At 35.9% G+C, this 14,969-nt stretch overlaps 1 non-coding gene across 1 annotated transcript; it reads left to right on the top strand.

Annotated features, from left to right (window-relative positions):
• Positions 1-13,397: 13,397 nt before the first annotated feature.
• LOC129287353 (small nucleolar RNA R71) lies at positions 13,398-13,504 on the top strand. The gene has a single exon (XR_008587673.1). It is a non-coding gene; the product is annotated as a small nucleolar RNA R71 (small nucleolar RNA).
• Positions 13,505-14,969: the final 1,465 nt, after the last annotated feature.

Below are 14,969 nucleotides of genomic sequence, written 5' to 3'. Positions count from 1 at the left end.
ACAAATGAAACAAGTTGCACAACAACATAGATTTGCTTGATTGGCATCTAGACCTGCCTACATATCCATTACTGTGGTACCCTCAGCGAGATGCAATATCATATACACAAGCAAGTTTTCAACTACAATCATATACAAATTCACATATTCATGTTCACATACATTTATGCATTCTAGTTGGCAACTCAATCTCTAATTATAACTTTATATATCCATTACATATAAGTGGTAATACCACTATCAATCAGGCTACTCTTTCCTCGCTTCCTTTCTTCGTCTTCTCACGCTCTCTTTACTTGTGTACAAAGGTAACAGAGTGAGACAAACATTCCAATAACTTGGATAAACTCTAAATACCAGTTAGTAAGTAAATCATAAACAAGATATAAAGTAGCATTATTTCAACAACAGTATAAGTATACATGCATTCAATATCATTCTCATTCATGATTATGCTCATGCACTCCCGATTTCACCTAGTAGAACAAGCTCTATGCTTAAACCAGGACTTCTAGCTTTACATGAAATAAGGCCCACCAAACCTCTATCTCAGACCAGGTATCCTTATCGCATATGTGTGGTCTCCTGAGTCCCACCTAGTAGAGCATTCTCAATGCTTGGACTATTAGGACTTCCTAACCTTACATAGAGTAGGACCATGACCCCTTACCCTAATCTAGGGTACACTCATGGATCATTCTCCTAGGTCCTTCCTAGTGGAGTCAAGCTTTATGCTCAAAACCTTCAGAAACTAAGGGTACCAATTACATTAAGCTCCCAAGAGTGCAAATACTCACGAGTAATGCTTCAAATGCTTAATTTACACAATACAATATTTTTGAGTTAGTTTTAACACCCAACATAGGCATTATTTTGGGTAAATTGAATCCCTTAATACACAAAACAATTCAATTAGAACCTTTTGAATTCATATAATCCATCACCTATAGTCATTAGCCCTATAAGTTATTTAAATGACCAAAACAACTTCCTAACTCATTTGACTAAATAATTTACCCTTTTAGGCTAATTTGAGCCTAAACCCTTAAGGTTCAACCATTTAACTCCATACTAGTCATAAGAACTTAGTTTTGCATTTGAAAGTCCTTTTTAAGCCTTTCCTTTAGAGTCTAATTCCATAAAAATTCTTGATTTAATTTCTCAACCGATCAAACTTAGTAAAAATAAGGTAGAAATGAAGCTCAGGGTTGTGCGATACTTACCCGACAAGTTACTTGCCAAAGCAAACTCCTGATAGCCGAATAATGCAAGCCCTAATAGAGCTAAGCTCTCTTCATCCTTTAGCTACGTTTTCCTCACTTCTCCCTTCTAACTTCATGAGTTGTTCATGTTAGCTTTAAGTGATTATCGTGCAATGCATCGCGGTGCATGTAGCATGTGATGTCCTCCTTGACATTACCAAGATAACACTCTTACATGCCGTTATGATAACTAAGATTAGATAAAATCTTAATGAGAAGTTATCACAACCCAAGGGTTTAAAAGATAATTAGTTTAAAATAATGGGATCCCAAGAAAACCCTTTTTAAAAATATTGTTTGAGCTCAAACCATAATTAAAAATTGATTAAATATAAATACGGAAGTATGGAAATTAAACAGCTTTTCAAACTTCCAGAGCACGCTGTTTCGCCATCCAAAGTCTAATTTGAGTGGTTCAAGTGTCCACACGAAGCTCTTCGAGCCCTCTAGCTAATGGCATCAGTCTTACACTCAAACAATCATTCGTTAAAAAGATGAACACCCAAACTCGAAATGGTTTGTTTTCACCTCAAAACACATTTAAAAGTGTCCAACTCACAATGCCAAATGCCATTAGCCCTAGAGACACTTTGACCACCTCAAATGGACCACACAACATGACAATTCATTCATATCACACAAATAAGCAATCACACTCAAAATGACCACCAAACCTCTATTTGACAATAACATAAAGCGGTGGATTAAATTTAACACACATATTAATTTGCTCATTTTGGCACATAAATTACTTCAAATATATCACTTGTAAATGTAACTTGGCCAAGCACACACATTTAACCCACAACATCAACCTTGGACCAAGATACACCTATTTATCACAATATCATACATGTGATAACCAAAATAATATCATGTTCTTAAGTTGGCATGATTAATGGCAATATTCATTACAATACCCAAAAAGAGCAAAGGGAATAGCTATACTACAATGCTCTTTACTCTTGAATCACCCCTTCCTTCTCCTTGCACTTACCGGAGTCCTCACCTGTAAAATATAATCACGAGGTGAGATAAACATTTTAGTAATATAATAATTCACTACTATTAATTAACATGCATAACTATAAGGGAGTAAAACTATAAAACTCTAAAATATACTTTTATCATATTATAACTTACTCTTTATCATCAACACAAATCATTTATCCCCAGCATGATCATTCTACCATCTGAGCCTCCATTTCACCTTAACTGAAACCATAGGCTCTTGGACCAAGTGCACATTCACTATGGTTCAAGCTCACCATCAGTGATAAGATCACCCGGTAAAGGCATCATATCCCACTTTCAGACTATAGTTTCCCTTTATCACACACGAATCGGGGTGTCGTTACTTTAATACCGCATCATAGATGTTAAAGAGTGTCACTCTCCAATGTTGTATCCTATATGGATACTAAGGAGAAAATCTCCAACATCGTGCCTCACTAGACACTAAGGAGATACATGTCATATGGACTTCTACTACTCTTTCCTACAGGTGAACTCCTACCCCTTAATATGATCATGCTCACACACGTCATATATAACACATATACACTTCAAACTTTCTCAATCAAGCCATATAAAACTTTCATCATTCTCATCATTTGTAAATAGTTTTTCATGCAAAAAATCACATTTCACAATATGCAAGGTTATCAAATTCCAAGTAGTAAATTTAACATATCCATCCATAGATAGTTAAGCAATATAATCAAATAGTGTAAATTATTTCATTACCTTAACCCTTTATCACACAAAAGGGTTTCTGTGGCTAACGTTAGCTCTACATATTCTATATGCATGATGTAGCTCATGTAACACTCAATCTATACAATCAAGTAACAATTGTCAATTATCACGCCGGATAACCCCAAATTCATTAGATTCTAAGTACCCATAACACTTAAATTCCTTATTTAACACACCAACCATTTCCAAAACACTCTAACCATCCTATCAAACATCCCAACACACCAAATTCATCATCCAATTCCCTCCATCTCAAAATCTTTAGATTATACCTAGGGTTCGTCCAAACCCTCAACAAAAATTCTCAATCACTATAAAACTCATAAACTTAGGGTTAGAGGCTTGATTTAACTCTTCAAGACCTTAAATAAACTAATGGGTTTAGTCTAAACCCAAGGAAATCGAGATCAAGCCCCATATTACCACTTAAGTCAAAAATTTTGCATAAATGGGGAAGGAGAAGGAATGTGGAATAAACCCAATAGTGATTCAGGCTCTAAATGCTTCCAATATGGTTTAGGGATCATGCCCTAGCAGACCCCAAGCTCTTCTTCGTTGCTCTCTTGTTATCTCTCTTTCTTTCTTCTATTTTTGGCCTGTGATGATTTTTTGCACGTGCACCGCAGCACATTGACACGCCTGCTGCAGCGCATGGTATATAAAGTCTCACCAATATTTAAACTCCCTTCAGTGCCATGGCTCGCTCAAACATTGACCTAGCCTCCTCTAAGGTTGTCTAAGAATCCAAAAACCATATTAGTCTTTCATAAATCTCATTAATCAATAATTTATCTAAATTAACCAAATTACCCTTAAAAGCACTGATAATTACTAATTGAGAAACTTAGGATGTTACACAGCACCTATTGTGGCAAGTGGCACAGTGAGGTCAATCTCACTTATGCTCGCTCATTTCATCCTGAATCATGATGCTACTACTCAACCCTATCGTCATAACATTCAAACAATACAAAACATCAATCCAACATCTAAACCATAATCAATCCACTAATTACTAATTTATCCCTGATTAGCAACTAGTTTTTCCTAGATTAAAATTCAAGATGTTACATTGTGCGTACTTGAATGTTTTATTATAATTTAATATTATAATTTACCTGCTTTACATGCCATAATTGCTTATTCCTGTATATGTTAGAAGTTAGAATTATTTGGTTATTGAGATTTTTATCTCACTTATGATTAATATTTATACGTAACACTTCGAGTAATGGCAAAGGGAAGGATCCAAAGGTATAGAGCTAGATTGCACCTTGTATAGCCTCATTTATCTTTGTGTAGTAGAATATATATATATATATATTGCCAACTTAAGGACATATTGCATTTATGTTTGTAATTTATGTTTGTGATTATGGATTGCTGTCTGCTTAGACTTTTCGAGACCAAGTTCATGAGAGCTTGTGTTTAGGACTAGGGATATTATTTTAGACTAATTATTGTTTTGAGATATTATTGAGTGTAGAAGGTCTAGCTGTTTTTGTTAATTTGAGTTTTAGGGACTTGTAATATGGCTGGTGATAGGAAATTAGTCGCTTATCCTCAAAATTACACTAAAGCTAACCCTAATGCAATATAGGGCCAACCCTAGGTCATCTCCCAAGGAATGGTTTTAAGTCTAATTGAAAGTTATCTAGTGAAATAAATCAACCAAAGTTTGTAGGAATTTAGTTACCTAGCTAATTATCTAAACTAATTACCTAATGTGCAAGTAATTAAAATGCTAGTGAAAGTGAGTGAAATGAACTTCCCTTTTTACAATAATGGAACCCTAGAGATTAGTTGATTTTGGACTCATTATCTTCTCATGATTAGGCTAAGTTTAGCTTCCCTTTCCTCTTGACTAAAGCTGTCATGACTTAAGAAAATTATCCTAAGCCAATTAACCTAATTAGCTAACCTCCCTAGGTCTTAGATTAAAGTCCCTAGTTCAATTAACCAATTGGTGAAGACATTAGCCAAGTGATTCACTCAAAATCCTCTCTCAACAGCCATGGTCAAACACATAAATTGAGCAACCACAAGATTATGTCAAGCTACTCAACAACACAAGCATTAACACCACAAGATTATGCAATATTAACACAAGAAATTCACTAATTGAAAAACACAAGATTATGTGCCAAACAAAGAGTGGCAAAATTCAGTCATGGCTGTCCAAGGAAGAAATTAAATGAAACAATCCTCTCTCTTTACATCAACATCAAATTCAAATTAGAATTTATAAGCTAAGATGATTAAACCCTAGATTAAGGAATCTAACCATCTAGTAAAAAGAGAAGAGGATAGGAAACAAAAGAACTTAGCCAATTTGAAGCTCAAGACTCATCCTCCATCTTCATCTCTCTAGGATTCCACAAAGAAACTTAGCCAATCTTCATCTTCAAGAACCCTAGTGATTGCTTGTGAAGGCCAAACTCCATAGCTCTTGAATGATGGAAATGAGCTTCAATCCTTGTGAAAATGGAAGGGATGGAACGAAAATGAAGAGAGGAGAAGAATGGTATGAGTTTTGTGGAGGTTTGGTGGCTGAAAATGGAGGTTAGGGTGCTGGAAAATGAAGAACAAAAGAGAGAAAATGAAGAACACTATGAACAAGAGAGAGAGAATGTGGAAGATGAATGAGATATGTGTTGGATCCCATTTGGGACTTAAAATGGCGTGCTCCTTGGTGTCTCCCATCAGCTGAAGCTTAATTAAAATAAGGAAAAAGAAATTAAAATGTAAATGGGAGCCTTGTCACACTTGCAAGGTGGCAACTTCCTATTGGTTTGTAGATGATTCCAATGTGTGCCTAATTTCCCATGTGTCATCCACATCATTTTAGCTGATCTAATCCCTCAAAATAATCATAATTCACGTGCAAACCATCAGCCATTGTCCTCAAGGAGTGTTGACCTCAATTGCCCAATTGATGCACAAGTCACATGCCACCTATGTCACATAAATCACATAATTCAATTAAATAGCATATGATATAATAAAATCTAATTCATGTCCAGAATTAAATTCATAATTAGAAGGGAGAATTTATTAAATTAACCAAGTTTCAGGCTGCACAAAATTATATAAAAATTTTCACACAAAGGCAAACCAAAAACTAGGACAAACTAAGACACTTAAGAAAGTGTTGACTTTTTTATTTAATTACTCCCAAACTAAAATGAATTTTAAAAATATAATTTCACCATTCATCAACTGGACATAAAATGCACTTTGTCAATTTTTCTTGTACATTTTCTCAAAAGTTCATTTTTTGGACCAAAATGCCCCTAGTGCACTGATCTTAGAAACTTAGGCAAAGTTCCAAATCTAATGCAATGTGTGCACTTGAAGGTGATAAATCATTAATAAAATGGTCCTAATTGACAAATAAAAGTGGGTAACAAATGTGTTCTATCAATTCCCCCACACTTAGCTTTTGCACTCCGGGCAAAATCAAGTGAAAAAGGTCCCAAAAGAAACTATAAGACAAAGAAATAAGAGAAAAACATTGTTTCAAGTCACTAAAATACTAGCTCATGAACTTCTACAAATTATCAATCAATGTGGCAATAATTACGAAAGAATTATGCACATCACAAACAAACCCTTACCAAGAATCAATGTCAAAGAGTAAGCCTCTCTAGGTTAAGTGTTTGCTCTCATCACTCAAAGTGTATAAGGTATTAAATTTCACTCAAAATTTCTTAGGATAAACCCTACTATGAATTTGTAACCCTTCTACATCTCCATCACTAAATAGCACTTGCAATCAAGAATCAAATGGACTTTATTAGGTTGTGATATAGGTAATGAAAGGATGTCTAAGAAATGCATGTATATAAAAAAAATAGGGTTAGCATCAAAATAATGCTAAATCAAGATATATCCCCTTAATATGCAAAGCATAACCTAACTCAATTGAGTGAACACCTTAACACAATGAGGATGGAAAGAAATGATAAGAAATAATAAAACAAATGGAATGGATGAGCTAGGCAACTTTTTATTTTTATTTTTATTTTTTTTTCTTTCTTTTCTTTTTTTTTTCTTCTTTTTTTTCTTTTTCTAGCAACTTTATTTCTTTTCTTTTTGACTATATTTTTTTTTTCAAATCTATCTTTGTTGTTTTTTTTTTGGTTGCCCCTAACTCTTTGAAAACAATGGAAGTAATGGATAGAGAAATGATAATAGGCATCCACTCATTTGATCTAGGACATGCAATGAATATTAAAAAGACATATAAAAGTGTAACATGCATTCCTTGGGGAAAAATAGGGTGAATATTTTTTTTTTTTAAGAATCAAACCAAAGGCTCAAAGTGGCTAACAAAGGATAATAAATAATAATAGGTTGGCTATTTGGCTCTTGGCTATTTTTTATGAATGCCATCTCTCATCTCCTATCAAACAAGTGCAAGATATATGGTCTTAATTAAGAAGTGAAACAAATTCTAGAGGGTAACATCACTAAGGAATTAATCACACATGAGTGTTTAGCCTCTTCCATGAATGGGTAATATGCCACTCTAATCCATTAATTCAAGGTAAAAGAATGTTCACTTCACACCTATTCAATCCTAAAAATTACCACATCTCAAGAATCAAAATATCCATTCAAGAGCTAGGTAATTAAGTAACCTCAAACAAAACAAAACAAAGAAATTTTTTTTTTGAATTTTTTTTTTGCAAAACCAAACAAAACCAAACAAACAAAACAAAATGTTTATTTCTCTCCCCCACACTTAAATCATGCATTGTCCTCAATGTATGTATAGACTAGTGATAAAATAAGGTGAGATCAATAATGAATGCATAACAAAAGTGTGGTGCAGATATTTTTTTTTTTTCAAACTAAAACACAAAACAAAGAAGTCAAATAAAGCAAATAAACTCTAATTTTCCTACTAGGTTCATCTCCCCCACACTTGAACTATACCTATCATTAAATATATCAATTAAAGGAAGGTAAAAGCTCAAGGTTAGAGAGATACAACCTTATCATGGTGGTTCAAAAACATGTTGAGAGAAGTCCTCCTCCTTTTGAAGTGATTTGGCATCTTTGTAGAGCTTGCATAGGTGACCATTGATTTGCATAGTGGAACCCGTGGCTTTATTCAAGAGTTGCAAAACCCCATAGGGAAACACCTTGGTCACTAGATATGGTCCCTCCCACTTAGACTTCAACTTGGCATGCTTATGAATAAACCTTGTTTGGAACAAGAGGACTTGATCTCCTTCTTGGAACTTTTTCCTCAAGATTAGCTTGTCATGAAGGATCCTTGTTTTCTCCTTATAGATTCTAGAAGACTCATAGGCATCCAACCTAAGCTCCTCAAGTTCTTGCATTTGAAGAAATCTCTCCTTAGCCGAAAGATGGAAATCCAAGTTTAGTTTCTTGATGGCCCAATAGGCCCTATGCTCTATCTCCACAGGGAGGTGGCAAGCCTTTCCATACACCAATCGAAAAGGAGACATGCCAATGGGAGTCTTATAAGCGGTCCGATAAGCCCACAAAGCATCCTCCAAGTGTAAAGACCAATCCTTCCTATTTGTGTTCACCACCTTGGTTAGGATTTTCTTGACTTCTCTATTTGATACTTCGGCTTGGCCATTAGTTTGGGGATGATATGGTGTAGAGATTTTGTGATGCACCCCATATTTAGCCAAGAGAGCCTTCATCATCTTATTGCAAAAGTGGGATCCTTGGTCACTTACCAAGGCCTTAGGAACTCCATACCTACAAAAAATATTAGATTTGAGAAACTTCAAAACAATCTTAGCATCACAAGTTCTAGTAGGAATGGCTTCAATCCACTTTGAAACATAATCAACACCAAGTAATATGTACTCAAAACTAAAGGATGGTGGAAAGGGACCCATGAAGTCAATGCCCCAAACATCAAAAATCTCACAAAATAAAATGGGTTGTTGAGGCATTTCATGTCTCTTACCCCAACTACTAACCTTTTGACATTTCAAGCATGCTTTACAAAATTCATAAGAGTCTTTAAACAAGCTAGGCCAATACAATCCACAATCTAAAACCTTCCTAGCTGTCTTATTTGAGCTAAAATGACCACCACATGCATGAGAGTGACAAAATTCAAGAACAGAAGGCACATCAACATCATCAACACACCTCCTAATCACTTTATCACTACAAATCTTCCACATCAAAGGTGGTTCCCAAATGTAAAATCTAGACTCTCTTTTCAATTTTTCAATGGCAAAACGTGAAGCACAAGGAGGCAAGACTCTACACTCAATATAGTTAGCAAAAGAGGCATACCATGGAGGCTTAGATGAAATGGCACACAATGCCTCATCAGGAAATGAATCACAAGGAATAGTAGGGTTAGAGTTTACCATAGTAGCTTTTAAATGAGGTAGTCTAGACAAATGATCCGCTACTTGATTGGTAGAACCACTCCTATCCCTTATCTCCACATCAAATTCTTGCATTAAGATCACCCATCGAATCAAGCGAGGCTTAGAATCTGTCTTCTTAAACAAGTACCTCACAGCAGCATGGTCAGTGTACACAACAACTTTAGAGTTAAGAAGATATGATCTAAATTTATCAAGTGCAAAAACAATAGCAAACAACTCTTTCTCAGTTGTGGTGTAATTAACCTGAGCTGAATCTAGGGTCCTAGATGCATAAGCAATCACATATGATAACTTGCCCTCTCTTTGACCAAGCATAGCTCCCACAGCAAAATTAGAAGCATCACATGACAACTCAAAAGGTAAAGACCAATTTGGGGCTTTAAGAATGGGAGGGGAAATGAGCATGCTTTTCAAAGTGTCAAAACTCCTTTTGCAAGCATCATCAAAAACAAAATCAACATCTTTTTGTAAGAGTTTAGACATAGGCAAAGCAATTTCACTAAACCCCTTTATAAATCTCCTATAAAAGCCTGCATGTCCCAAAAATGATCTCAAATCTTTCAAACAAACAGGATATGGCAAAGAAGCAATCACATCTACTTTGGCCTTATCCACCTCTATGCCATTGGAAGAAATCAAATGGCCTAAAACAATTCCTTTATCTACCATGAAATGGCATTTTTCAAAGTTAAGCACAAGCTTCTTTTCAATGCACCTACCAAGCACTTTATCTAAAGAATGCAAGCATGAATCAAAGGACTCACCATACACAGTAAAATCATCCATAAAGACTTCCATGCAATGTTCAATAAAATCACAAAATATGGACATCATGCATCTTTGAAAAGTACCAGGTGCATTGCAAAGACCAAAAGGCATCCTCCTATAGGCAAATGTACCAAAGGGGCATGTAAAGGTAGTCTTATCTTGGTCACTAGGAGCTATAGGAATCTGAAAATACCCACTAAACCCATCTAGGAAGCAATAATGGGACTTGGAAGCCAATCTCTCAAGCATTTGATCAATAAAAGGCAAAGGAAAATGGTCCTTCCTAGTCACATTATTGAGCTTCCTATAGTCTATGCACACTCTCCAAGCATTTTGAACTCTAGTTGGAACAAGCTCTCCTTTCTCATTTTTTACCACAGTAATCCCCCCTTTCTTAGGTACAACTTGGGTTGGAGACACCCACTCACTGTCAGCTATAGGATAGATGATCCCAGCACTAAGTAGCTTAACAACCTCTTTCTTTACCACATCTAAAATCAATGGGTTAAGTCTCCTTTGTGGTTGCCTAATGGGCTTAGCATTGTCCTCAAGAAAAATTTTATGTGTGCACACAATAGGGTCAATACCAGGAATGTCAGCCAAAGTCCAACCAATAGCATGTATGTTCTTTCTCAACACATCAAGTAATGCATTTTCTTCCTCAAGAGATAAAGAGTTAGAAATTATTACCGGAAGCTTCTCATTCTCAATGAGATATGCATACTTGAGATTGGATGGTAAAGGCTTCAACTCCAAGGTAGGTGGCTCTACACAAGAGGGAATGAGCTTCTTCAAGTCTAATTTGGTGGAATATTCCATGGTACTATCTTGTCTTTTAGGCTTCTCACTTGTTTTTGATTTCTCCTCTTCTTTCTTTACAGCCTCCCCCTTTTCTTGCAACTTGTCCTCAAGTGCTTGGACTTGAGCCACGGCCTCGACATGTGAAAGTGTAGAATTTTCCTCCAATAGCTTGGGAATCCTAAGAACATCAAGCTCGAGTGGAGAAAAACTCATAGATTCGGCCTTAATGGCTTTAGTACCTACAACACAAGAAGATATACCCTTCTCAAGCATTTCAAGATCAAGCATAGGAGATATTTTAAACAAATCATGAGAAGAAGTAGTTGCATCATTCAAGCATGCATCAATCTCTAAACAAATAGGACAACTACATCCATCAATACATGTAGTAGTAACAAGAGACAAATCATCATCAACATGTGAGAAAGAATCAAGCATGTGAGACTCACAAGCATCATGAAGCAATAACTCAATGGAACTTACACCTAACAAAGAATAATCCTCAAAAGGATGTTTCATTGCTTCATATATATTAAAAATAACATGATCCTCTCCACATTTCAAAATCAAACTACCTTTTTCCATGTCAATCAATGTACGGGCAGTCCTCATAAATGGCCTTCCTAAAATCAAAATATCATCCCCACTCCCTTCTTTTGACATATCAAGCACATAGAAATCCACAGGAAATAATAGACCTTTAACACAAACCAACAAGTCTTCTACTACTCCATGTGGTCTTCTAACACTTCTATCCGCTAATTGGCATATCATAGGTGTCTTATGCATGCAATCAAGACTCAAGGCATGATAAATTGAAAGAGGCATAACATTAATGGCTGCACCTAAGTCTATCAATGCATGAGAAAAATGTGTGTTGCCAATCTTGCATGGAATTGTGAAGGAACCGGGGTCCTCACATTTTATAGGGAGTTGAGGCTTCATGATAGCACTCACAGATGAGGGTAATTGTACCCTTGCATTAGGCCTAAATTTTCTTTTATTTGTACAACAATCTTTCAAAAATTTGGCATACTTAGGAAAGTTCTTAACTACATCCATCAAGGGTACATTAACATGAATCTTGTGGAAGAAATCATATACCTCTTGATCAAATTGTCCCTTTACTTGCTTAGGGACCACTTGTGCTTGTGGAAAAGGAAGCTTCTTCATAATCTCTTGACTTTGCTTTCCTTCTTCCTTCCTTGAACTCTCCTTTCTTGTTTCACTTTGCTCGGCCTCTCCCTCTTTTTCCTTACTAAACAACTCGGCCATAGTCCCCTTTTCCACCTTAGATGGTGGTTGCTCACATATGATCTCCTCAATGTTTTCATCCTCATCATCTCTACAAAAAGATGCATCATTAGGAGCAAAAGAAGAACTAGAAACATTAACATCAATTGAAGAATTTAAAGAGGGCTTCTCGGCCTTCCCTTGTCTTTTGTCTTCTTGTACTCTTTCTCCCAACTCCTTGCCACTCCTCAATGTGATAGCATTAAGATTAGCTTTAGGATTAGCAACGGTGTTGGATGGTAATGTAGAGGCTTGAGCATTGGCTGCACTTAATTGGTTAGCAAGCATATTCATTTGAGAAGTAAGGGCATCAATTTTAGAGTTCATGTTCTCACACTTGTTACCCATACTCTCTACCTTGTTCCCTAAGCCATCATACATGTTTTTATACAAAGAGTTCATTTCAATCAACTGCTTACGTAACACATTCACATCATTAGAAGAGTTCGAATTAGAAGAACTCTCAATTGGAACAAGCCTCCTATCACTATAAGAATTAGAAGAAGGTGTAAGAGAATTACCACTTGGATTGTAGCTTTGAGAAGAGCTACCTTGAGACAAATGAGGTGGAGGGTCACGGCCAAAGGTGTTTTGATAGGATCCTCTTTGTTGATTGTCTTGTAAAGCCACATTTGGATTTGAATAGGAGAAATTAGGATGGTCTCTCCATGAAGGGTTGTAAGTATTAGAATAAGCTCCTTGCCCTTGCCTCCCACCATAGGATTGTTTTCCATTGTAGATAGCATTTACTTGTTCAAACTTAATAGGACAATTGCTTTCTACATGCATAGGTGAGTCACAAAAAGTACAAGAATAAGGGACAAGTGCTTGAGAAGTACTTACATTGCTCACTTGAGATATTTGTGGAGCCAACATTCTCCCAATCTTGGCAGCTAGCAAGTCCACATATGAATCATTAAGAACTGAGGAACCTACCATATTCACATTTCTCTTTTCCCTTGTAGAGTATTGAGCACCACTTGAAGCCATCTTGTCAATTAGTTCCCAAGCCTTTAAGGAAGTGAGGTCAATCAAGCATCCACCACTAGCGGCATCAATGTTAACTTTGTCTCTTGGAATCAAGCCCTCATAGAAATATTGGACTAAATTCTCACTAGAAATTTGATGGTGTGGGCATTTAGCCAAAAGGCCTTGGAATCTAGTCCAATACTCATAGAGACTCTCATCCTCTCCTTGTTGGACCCCATAGATTTGCTTTCTCAAATTGGTGACCTTGGAATTTGGAAAGAATTTATCTAAGAAGAGTCTTCTTAGCTCGGCCCATGTGCTCACTTTCACATAAGAAGGGTAGTTGAAATACCACTCCTTTGCTAAACCTTCAAGAGAAAATACAAAAGCCTTAGCTTGAACATCATCAACATTTACATGCATAGGCTTCATAGTATCACAAACCAATAGGAAAGTATGCAAAAACCTATGACAATCCTCTCCTGGTAACCCATGAAATTTAGGCAATGCATTAATCAAGGAGGATTTAATTTCAAATTGAACATTAGTAGGAGGAACATATAAGCCATAAGGATTATCATGCCAATTAGGTTGAGTTAATTGCCTAATGCTCCTCTCCTCTCTAGGGTTATGCAAGCCTTCAAATTCATTATTAACATGGCCATCATCATGCAAATTCTCATTCCCATTCCCATGGCCCTCATTATGCACATGCTCATGTCCTAAGATACCTTCCATTGTTGAATTACAAACCAAATGAGAATCAAGAATAGGTTGTGATCTTCTCAATCTAGAAATAGTCTTTCAATTTCTGGATCTAATTCAACAAAAGAGGTATGTTTTCTTCGGGTCATGCACTAATCAAGCTCAAGAAAATTAAGAACAAAGAACAAGCTAAACTAAAATGCAAATCAACATGAAACAATTCAAAACACACAAAAGCAAGAGAAATAATTTTTTTTATTTTTTTATTAAACTCAATAGCAACAAAATGAAAAAAAAATAACACCAAACAAGTAGAAAGAGAGTTAGAAATGCTCAATCAAGAAGCTTTGGCAATTCTGGAATTCGCACAGTAGGCTCTCTGGAGACAGTGAACTTGTGAATTTTCTATCAGCAAATCCACATGATAAATTCCCCTGAAACTTTTATGAGAAACACAAGAGATATACAGGAAAATTATATAAAACTTTTAGATTAAAAATCCTTCCCAATCGTTCCCAGAATTTTTCACAAGTTGGTCCTCAAGTCTGGAGAAACAGGATTTCGTCCAGAAGACCTTCAGAGCTTCTAACAAACTTTCAAATAGGAAAATGGAAAAATTGAAGAAAATCCTAAACACAAGAAACAAAGATAAGACAGCGATAAGAAAAATGAAACTGGAATCAATCAATTTGAACGCACAAAGAGGAAGATATGCTAACTCAAAGTTGAAACAGGGTTTTGGGAATCCTCTGTAATGGCTCCCTGGACCTTGTTAGATTGTAAAATTTCCACAGGACACTTCCCACGTCCAAAATTGACCAAACCAATTTTAAAGTGAAGCTAGGATATAGAGCTTTCAATGAAATAAATTTCAAGTTCAAATTCCCTCAGACTCATTCCCAGTTAATTTTTCAATTTCAGACAGAGACACTAGAAACAGAGTATTTTCAGCTCTACACCAAACCAACGAAAATTGCACTAATTTTTTTTTCTTTTTCAAAACAGAATAAAAACACTC

Source organism: Prosopis cineraria, unplaced genomic scaffold, assembly GCF_029017545.1.
Source record: "Prosopis cineraria cultivar Desert tree isolate PC_DT_omini unplaced genomic scaffold, ASM2901754v1 PC11, whole genome shotgun sequence".
Taxonomy (NCBI): domain Eukaryota; kingdom Viridiplantae; phylum Streptophyta; class Magnoliopsida; order Fabales; family Fabaceae; genus Prosopis; species Prosopis cineraria.
Note: the sequence above shows the minus strand (reverse complement) of the source record. Positions and strands in the feature narration are given on the sequence as shown.